Consider the following 9,701-nt stretch of genomic DNA (forward strand, 5'->3'; position numbering starts at 1 on the left):
TGCAATGCTGTCCTGATGAAAAGGCTCTTCTTTTGCTCATGCCATGCTCAACCCCCAGGAAAAACAGGGAGAGGGCACATTGTGCCATCCATAGTCATTATTTATACGGCAGTGCAGCCAAGGTACCTCAGTCAATAGATTTACGACTCTGATACACAAATATAAAGACGGTCTGTGCTGCAGAGAGCTGACAATCTAACTATCACACAAGTGTCAACACCCAGACACAAGAAACCACGACACTGTATTGTCTCAAGGGTGGGATGGTCTCAGTACATCAGCAGCATAACCACTCCCAGATGGTTTTTTAAGACCTCAAGGCAAACATGAGTTTTAAAGAAGGATTCATAGATGCTCGGGTTGGAAGGGACCTCAGTAGGTCATTGAGTCTGACCCCTGCCCTGGACAGGAAAGAGCGCTGGGGTCAGACGACCCCAACCAGGTGCTTGCCTAGTCTCCTTTTGAAGACCCCCAAGGTAGGGGAGAGCACCACCTCCCTTGGAAGCCCGTTCCAAATTCTGGCAACCCCTGCTATGAAGAAGTTATTTCTAATGTCCAACCTAAATCTGCTCATGGTAAAGGCGGATGGCAAGGTAGCTGTTTTTTGGTGGGGGGTTCCATGCAGGAGCTATAGGAAGCTGACCTCTCAAAAGATTAGGTCACCCAAGGCACTTTGAGCCTATAGAGACAGGTAGACCCATAAGGCCATGGAGCTTGGACACAATACCCAGTCTTGTGAGCAGGTACCACACCACCAACATTTGCCATCCTCTTCATTAGCAGCTATGCATGCGTTCCAGCCCCCCCAAACCATTTCAAGAACATCAGAGATCCCACTTGGTAAATTAGGCTGGAGCCCAACCATAGAAGGAGTATGGTCCCCAACACTGACACTGCACTTGTGGGTCAGTCCTGATTCCTCTCATGCCAGTGGAGTTTATTCAAGGACCTTGATAAGGAATTCCTCCTATGAAGGAAAAAGCTCCAGTCTGTAAAGCCCATCTTAAACTAGACATGTTAACCAGTTTCATAATACCAGAGGTGCAATGCAGATGGTCCAATAAAACATATCACCATCAAAACACCCTTGCTTAGTTCTTACGTATTTCCTGGACCATCACAGCTAAAACATCACTCCAACATGACCAGTTTAATAACGCTTCTTTGGAGAATGATTTATTTACATAGATGCCAGCAAAAGCCCTAATATAGATGCAGTGATACCGGCAAAAAGTCCTTTAGCTGCTATAGCTTGCTTTGCTCATGGAACTGGTATAGGCTACGCTAGCAAACTGAAATTAGAGTTGGTATAAACTGCCTCCCTAGGCATACCGCTATTCCAGAGTAGCGCTCTACCAGCAGAAGTTTCCTAGCATGGATGAGACCTAACAGCGAAAGCCAGCTGGGCTATCTGGACTGTCAGGCTTTGTTGAGATGAAAGATTGCTTTTATATCCCTGCGGTCATTGCAGTGTATTAAATAATCACAGGCTGTGTTGCAGTTTATCTGACATGGAGTTAAGTCTACTCCATTCATGAGTTTACATCTTCTCTGGGGGCAGATTAAGGCGCTCAGAGGCCTCTTTTATTAAGACCACTCATGTTGAACTGGTTCCTTTACCCTCCCAAAAAAGTGCAGAGCAGCAGCCTGGAGTTCACATTCGGCCCAAAGAGACAGGGAGGGTAATAAAGGACTCTTCCCCCACTGCATTTCCCAGCAACAGGGTGCTGGGGCCCAACTTCTAGCTTTGCCGTTTGCCCACAGATCTTTGGCTGGGCTGGGCTTATCAAGTCCACCCAGAGCAACGTGTTTTGGAGTTAACACCCCACTGAGACCTGTTCATATGTCCAAGGGCTGTTGATTCATGTTTCATAGGGCTGTAGTGTATGAGGGGCCAGACAGTCTTTTGGGCCCTTTACAGATGCCCCGTAACACAGGGGACTGTGTGCAACAGCCTGCAAGGCCTCTGCCAGTCCTATGCTCTGATGTACATTGGTTGCAAGCCAGATCCAGTTTTAAGCCAGGTGGCAGACAACTTCTTTCTTTAAATGACAGGTGAGACTCTGACTTAATCATATGACTCCAGGTGCTGTCACCTTATGCACAAGCTCATAAATCCTAGTGGGCTTTAACCTGTGCTTGCTCTTCTTCCTCGTCACTTACTCAGTGCAAGTTGTCAATACAGGCACCCGATGTCCTGCAAAGAGGATGCCAAGGGCTGTTCACTGAATCTGAAGATAAAATGCCATTGTATTTTACAGTTGACAAAGTGATGACATGGCCAAGCAGCAGGGTCCCTCTGGGACAACAGGACCTACCTGCTACCTTCCATTTCTTAGGGGCCTGCCATTCAGAAGGTGTAGTATGTTCACTGTCCAAAACCCAGGTTCCTTTTGAGTTGTCTCCAAGTATGTGTCCAAAAATGAAGGAAGCCAACCTCAGTTGTCATGTTTTAAAACCTTGTGGGTGGAGCTGCAGGCTTCCTGGGTTTTTTTTACTATGTGCTTTTATTCCATTATAACCAGTGATCCCCAGGTAAAGAAAACTGTTGCCATCCAAGATAACTCGTTTGCCGTTCCACAAGGACTAGTCCGTGCTGTGAAGTGCTTCATGTTGAGCCACTGCACCTTGTGTTTAATATTCACTGGACAACCTGGCTGGAGAGCAGGAGGGAAGCTTTGCTCAGGTGGGAGCTAAAGGTTCAGGCCATTCCCAAGGAGCAGCCATCTCCTTAAGCCTTGCGCCTCTAGTTTGCTTGCTTCCTGCATCCACATATCCTGCATTATCCACATATCCCTGCTCCTTTGCTGCCCACGGGGCCAGCTTCAAAGGGGATGCAGGAAAAGAGCTTGCATAATGCCTGACCTATAGCCAGGTGGTCAGAGCACTGTGTTCGGAAGTCGAAGAGATGTGGTTTCAAACCTCCTTTGGGTGACCTGAGTCTCATTTCTGAAGCACTCTAACTGGCTGGCTATTGGGCTAAAACATAGACACAATCCTCTTCTGGTGTCCCATTAGTCATGGGCTTCTTCTTGGCTACAGTTCGAGAGCCCATGCAAGTACACAGCGGATGCCCGTACCTGCTCGGCGAGCGTGCAGCCCCCTGCACGACTCAATAGCTGTTTGGGTGCTTGCGCACCCCCACTGCCCCGGGACAGAATTAAATACTGCATATGCACCAAAACTGGCAGCCATGCAGCTTCTGGCACAGAGGAATAGCCCAGAATTCAGTTGTACCCAGCCCACTGCAACATGCAATCTGATTGGTCATTAGCGCTCCAGAATTTGGTGATGCAGAGCAATGGGTGGGTGGGCTTGTCATGTGACTTGCTTCAGCCAATCCGGAAAGGAACGCATTCTTCTCTGTCACAATGAGATTCTAGATGCGAGGTTGGCACGGTCTGCCACTCCTCGGCGCGGTCCTGGGCAGGAAGCAGCAGGTAAATGGAGCTCACAGGACCAATGTCCTCTGCCCTGATCCCCGTGCATTTTGGAAGGAAAATATAAATCCCGGGGCAATTTGCCCTCCTGTGTTGAGTTGCCCTGGATCAGTCTGTTTTGTATCTCTTCCCTACAGTGATTCAGAGGTAACAGCTGATCTTCAACTAGGAGACAGTCTGTCGCTAACTACTGATTTAAAGCTGCCTTTAAGGGGATTTTGCTGTAAGCGCCAGGTAATTCAGGCTCAATTCACTTAAATCCTTTTGATCAGGTTCCTCTCTCAATACTATTTTACAGCATCCATATATATGCTAGGCATATCTGACCCCGGGAGATTACAATAGACCCTTCCTTTATGATGGGGCCAGTAAGGGAAGGCAAAAAATACCAAACTGCTTTTACGATGGAGCTTGGTGACAAAGAGTAGGGCAGGCTGAAGGCAAGCGGATGGGGATACATTGCAGTAAGACCTAGGAAGTGCTCAGGCTTGGCCTGTGAGAGCCATGGTGGCTCTGTAGCATGGAGATGGGGAGGTGTTCAGGTTCATAAAAAAAGGGGACTCCATAAAGATATTAGATGATGGCCACCATTGAATGTTATCTGGAACATCACTTTAGTAGCCAAATGGGTGTATTTGAGGAGCTTATGGCTTACCAGACCCATAGGATCTCCTAATAGACTTCTTTTTGTGTGTCTGTCTGTCCCCGCACACCCCCTCCAGGCCATGTTTTCTACTGCACCTGCCATGATGGCATCTGAGTAACGGTTTGGTCTTTGTGTCTCCTCTCTCCAGTCATACTCTGTGAACCCAGTTGAACTGGAAATGATGAAGTTCTTCCACCTTCTTCTGGCTCTTCTCTTTGGGATCTTCCTGGCCACTACTGGTAAGACGTGATCCTAACAGCCAGGACAAACTCAGCTGTCTTGTTTCCCAGATATTTTAAGGGGGTGTATGTGTGTCTGTAGTGGGCAGGGAAAGGAGGTCAACTTTCTCAGGAGGCCAGTCACCCTCATCTTCACTTTGTATTTGAGATGACAACAGACACTCACAGAGAAAATGCTGGGGGACAGTCCTTGTCCCAGTGGAGTCAATGACAAAGCTTCTGTTGAAGCCGAATGAGGCCAGGAGTTCATTTAGTGCTCTGTCTGGTTCTGAATCAAGGTTGCTCATGTTTTGTGGTTTCAACCCATCTTCATGTTTCCCCCGCAAAGCCTTTGGAGAACAAGGGAAGGAAGGAGGGGAGGGGAGGGAAGGGAAGAGAAAGGGAAGGGAAGGGAAAGGGATGCGAAGGGAAGGAAAGAAATGAGTTTATCCAAGCACAAGTCTGGGCTTGTCCTTGAATATATTCCAGACTTGGGCCCCAGACCAGCCAAACATTTAGGCACATAATGAACCTTCAGCTGTGGCTACTCCTGCTGACGTTAACCTCCACGGTTACCATATACCTCTAGTATAAGTCTCCCTGTATAGTCTGATGCTAATTTAGGATCTGAAATAATCTGCCTTTTAAAATTAGAAAGCCAGATTTTTGTATGAAGTAATTTCACTTATGGCCAGCTCCAAAGCCACATGAGGGCAGTGGGAAGAGTTCAAATGGGCGATGCATTGAGCTGGTAACCTCTCCTTTTCTCTCCATTTGTTCTAAAACATATGCTTTTGTCATTCCCCATCACCCGCTGACTCTTGTCCCTTGCCCGGGTCTGGCAGTGGTGTCACAGTGATCCTGCATTTGCTCACTCGCTTCTCTCCTTTGTGCAGCCAACGGCCAGCGTGCGACCCGGTATGTCAACCACTGCCTCCAGAAAGGTGGCACGTGCCGATATGACGACTGTGAGGCGGGTGAGGAGCAGATTGGGACTTGCTACCGTCAGACCATGGTCTGCTGCCGCGATGAGGAATAAGAGGGGATACAGGCAAGCAGGCTGTCCTGGAGGCAACCCGTTGCCAGATGCATAGTGGCCACAGAAATCCATGCCATTTTTTAATTAAAAGCAAATTGTTGGTAAATTATATTTCCTTCGTAATAAAAGGGTTGCATTGTTACCCTGGTGTGCAAGTTTCTCTTTAATTCTTCTCCCTTGAGAGCACAGACCTCATTCTGGTCTCATAAAAGGGCCTTTTTGTGGGTGGAAAGATAAGATCCCTCTTCACAGGAAGAGTGGAGTCAAGAGAAAATGAAAATCAGGCCCTGAGTTTCATGTAACCTCTTCTCTTGTGTACTTACTTAGGCCCATTCTCTACCGTCCACTTCCACGGGAGGTAGCAAAGTGGTTTAATCCCTATTGTACACAGGAAAAACTGGAGCACAGGGAAGCTAAATGATTTTCCAAAAGTCCTGCAGGGAGTCTTTCCCAGCCCAGGGCCCTGAGCCCAGGTCTCTCATGTCTCCAGACAAAAACCATGACCACTGGAGCAGCATTTGTCACTCACCACACTGGCTCAGCCTTGTAACTAATACAAGTATGGCCAGGCACAAATGAGTTAATTGATCCATTCTCATCTGATCCAATTACAGCAAAAGCGGCTGACTTGTGCTCCCAAAAAAGTCTTTGCCACGTGACAACCCAGTTTGTGCTTCTGCAGCCACCTTGTGGCCTGTGTTTGCACCAATGCACTCTGGGAAAATCTAGACCATTACCACATCTTGCCCCCGCCGCTACGGGATGTGCACACAGAACGGTGCTAGTGGCTTGCGGCGTGATAGACACTGAGGTGCTTTGCTTTATGCTGGTCTATGAGGAAGGTGGCTGTGTCCCAGCTAAGCAAGGAAGTGGCAACATGTCTGAGTGGTTACAGGAAAGTAGACATAGCATCATAGAAAATGGGGGCTGAAGGGACCTCAGGAGGTCACACCTAGTCCAACCCCCTGCTCAAAGCAGGGCCAGCCCTGACTAAATCATCCCAGCCAAACAGTCCCCAACTACAGCACCCTAACCAAGGCTTTGTCTACCCGGGGCTTAAAAACCTCCAACGATGGAGACTCCACAACTTCTCTGGGTAACCTGTTCTAGTGTTTTACCACCCTCCTCATGAGAAAGTTTTTCCTAATATCCAACCTGAACTTCCCTTGCTGCAGCTTGAGCCCATTGCTCCTTGTCCTGTCATCTGTCGCCACTGAGACCAGCCCAGCTCCACCCTCTTTGCGACCCCCCCGCAGGGGGCTGAAGGCTGCTATCAAATCCCGCCTCGGTCTTCTCTTCTCTCAACTAAATAAGCCCAGTTCCCTCAGCCTCTCCTCACAAGTCATGCCCTCCAGCCCCTTCACCATTTCCTGTGCTGGACTCTCTCCTAATTGTCCACATCCTTTCTGTAGTGAGGGGCCTAAAACGTAACTCCAGATGTGGCCTCACCATTGCTGAATAGAGGGGAAGAATCACTTCCCCTCTAACTGCTGGTAACCAGATCCTACCAGTGCAGCCCAGGATGCCATCGGCCTTCTTGACAGCAAGGGTGTACTGCTGGCGCATATCCAGTTTATTGCCCACTGTCACCCCCAGGTCCTTTGGTGCCTAGCTGCTGCCCAGCCAGTCAGGCCCCAGCCAACGCCGGTGCATGGGATTGTTCCATCCTAAGTGCAGGATTTGGCACATGTCCTTATTGAACTTTGTGAGTTTTCTTCCAATTCGTTGAGGTCTTTCTAAATCCTAGCCACACCTCCCAGCACATCTACTACTCTCCGGCAACCGTGGCAGAAAATTGCTTCCACGTGCCTGGCCGCTGAGGCATTGTGCAGTTTCACAGCTGAGATCATCAACTGCCATGAGAAGGAAATGAGAAAGCCAATGATCAGCAAACATGGAGTCAGTTTATATTGTCTGGGTAACACCACTAGGTCAGAACGACCTGATGCGAAGCATTTAGCTGTGATCAGTACACAGGAAACAGGAGTGTGATGAATTCATGCCTACTCCCTCTCTGTATCCAGGATTCAAGCAAACATCCACATAGATACAGAGGCTCTTTGCCTCTTTGGAAACCCCACACTCAGGCTTTGCTCTTCTCCATGGCAGGAAAGAGGATGCTTTGGTTTGCTGCCTTCCTTATACTCCTGGCTGTTCCAGGTAAGGCAAAGAAAACCTAGGCTTTGAGACTGATAATGCACTGGATATGATACCAGTTTGGAGCACCCATGTGTAAGGCTAAGGAGGTGCCAGGAAGACATGTCACTAAGAGCAGGAGTATCCAGGAGCTGGGTTAGCTGATGAGCTATTGGAACACGTTTCTCCTGGGCATAGGGGAGGGGGAGGAGGAACGCTCTTAGAAGGTTTTAGAAAGGGCAGAGAGGAGGAGGTGGCAAAGTTGGTTGGGAAGGTTATGCCATTTAGAGGTGGCAGCAAAGAGATGTGCATGGGAAACGCCCTGGGGGACACCAGTAAGCAGAGTGGTGCTGCAAAAGAGACAGTGTTGTCTAGTGGGTAGAGCACCAACCTGGGACCCAGGATAGCTGGGTTGTATCCCCAGCTCTACCACTGACCTGTGGGGTGACCTTGGGCCAGTCATCTCACTGCCCTGTGCCTCCATGTCCCCATCTGTGGATTGGGGTGAGGATAGTGACCTCCTCTGTAAAAAAACTTCCAATCCACTGATGGAAAGAGCTATCTATGGGCTAAGTGTTATCACATGCTGCTATGGGCTGGGGAGCTTTGAGCTGGTTCTTCAGTGACTGAGAGCCTCTGAAGATGCTGGTTAGGAGGTTCAGCTTACTCTCCTCTGCTTGTGAGTTGCTTTCTTTGTAGCTGTGTCTCTGTACACACTCACAGAGGCTGACACAAGATCATGGCAAAGTAGGGCTGAAAGGGACCTCACAAGGTCACCTAGTCCAGCCCCTTGCTCAAGGCAAGATCCCTGATGTCTCCAGGCAGGCATCACCATAGGTTCTGCCTGTGTTTGCCTATCGGTGCACCTTTTCCTCTTGCAGGCAATGCCCAGGGATCCAAACACGTCTGTAGAACTGCAGGGGGTCAGTGCCGGATGGGAATCTGCCTTTCGGGTGAAGTCAGGATTGGGGACTGTTTTATCCCCGTAATCCTATGCTGCAAAAAGTACCCAGTGCGCAAGGAAACCGGAGAATTGCAAGGAGGTGCCTGATCCTTCAGCAACGGTCTCTTCTGTTCCCCGCTCATGCGAGGCGGCAACTTTGTGTGTTTTGAATTGCGTGCGGTAGATCTGTGTGTTTTCTAAAGGAGATGTTGTGCCTTTCTGTGCTTGTTCTCTTGGCTCTTCACTGCCAGGTGTCAGCTGAGAGCCCATCAACCCCATATCCAAGCTGCCCATCCTGGCCTGAGGAACAAAATCAGAGTTACAATGGTCTTCCCTTGGCTTGGAACCTCCCCGGGGGCCAAGGCATGGAGCCACCATGACACGTGTGTGTATGTGTGTGTGTGCACATGTTTGTTCTGATTTCCCCCCATATACTGTCACTAGATTACAAGTGTGTGACCTCAGGGGTAGGGAAAGCCTTGTAGCCGTTAGCCTCAGGTTATTCTGTGCAGTGTCCATGCTTCTTATCTTCCTGTGTGGAAAGCAATAAATGTGGAGCTCAACAGAGGAGTCATGGTCTTTTTCTATTTCCTCCTTCCTCCCCTGAGCAACTTGCTCACAGTCCCACAGCAGATCAGGGGCAGGTGTGCAAGCAACACGTGTGTGTGGTGGGACTCCTCTATGGGTGCTGGCTACTAGATCACCCAAGAAACAGCACCCTCTCCCTGGAAAATCAAAGCTTTATCACACTAATCACAGTTGCAACAGCCAAGTCTCCATCCCACTCTCACAGTGGTGGTCTCACAGATTTGACCGTCTACCATTCAGAAGATAGCTTCTCCCAGTCCTTTCTGGGGTGTGCCAGGCTGCAGGCAGAGCTTCTGCTGTATCAGTGCACAGAAAAGAAAGAGCAGGACTCAGCACGCCCTGCTCGAGTAACCCAAGAAGATTGCAATGGCAGGGAACGCTCCCCCATTTTTGAAGGATCAAGTGCCGTGGTTCAGGTTGAACCTACTGCTCATTTACAAACAGAAGGGAGTTTATAGATTTTTTTAAATGTAGAATTAAAAAGAAAGAAAGAAAGAAAAAAGATTAAAGTGTAAATGTAACATCTTGCAGTTGTCTAAACAAAAGGGTTCCTAGTCTGGTCTGGTTTATTTTGACAGGTTTTTAGTCACTGATATTTGCCACCCCAAATTCAGGCAGAAAAAACTTCAACATGGCAAAAAATCTCATGGGATGAGAAAACTGTTCCTTACTCCACACCCATCGGAAAGGC

At 48.7% G+C, this 9,701-nt stretch overlaps 2 long non-coding RNA genes across 2 annotated transcripts; both read left to right on the forward strand.

Annotated features, from left to right (window-relative positions):
- Positions 1-3,416: 3,416 nt before the first annotated feature.
- LOC109312172 lies at positions 3,417-5,411 on the forward strand. The gene is made up of 4 exons (XR_002101708.1): positions 3,417-3,440; positions 3,578-3,674; positions 4,235-4,325; positions 5,201-5,411. It is a non-coding gene; the product is annotated as an uncharacterized LOC109312172 (long non-coding RNA).
- A 1,859-nt stretch (positions 5,412-7,270) lies between these two features.
- LOC109312173 lies at positions 7,271-8,990 on the forward strand. The gene is made up of 2 exons (XR_002101709.1): positions 7,271-7,503; positions 8,361-8,990. It is a non-coding gene; the product is annotated as an uncharacterized LOC109312173 (long non-coding RNA).
- Positions 8,991-9,701: the final 711 nt, after the last annotated feature.

Source organism: Crocodylus porosus, unplaced genomic scaffold (assembly GCF_001723895.1).
Source record: "Crocodylus porosus isolate Cpor-Errol unplaced genomic scaffold, CroPor_comp1, whole genome shotgun sequence".
Taxonomy (NCBI): Eukaryota; Metazoa; Chordata; order Crocodylia; family Crocodylidae; genus Crocodylus; species Crocodylus porosus.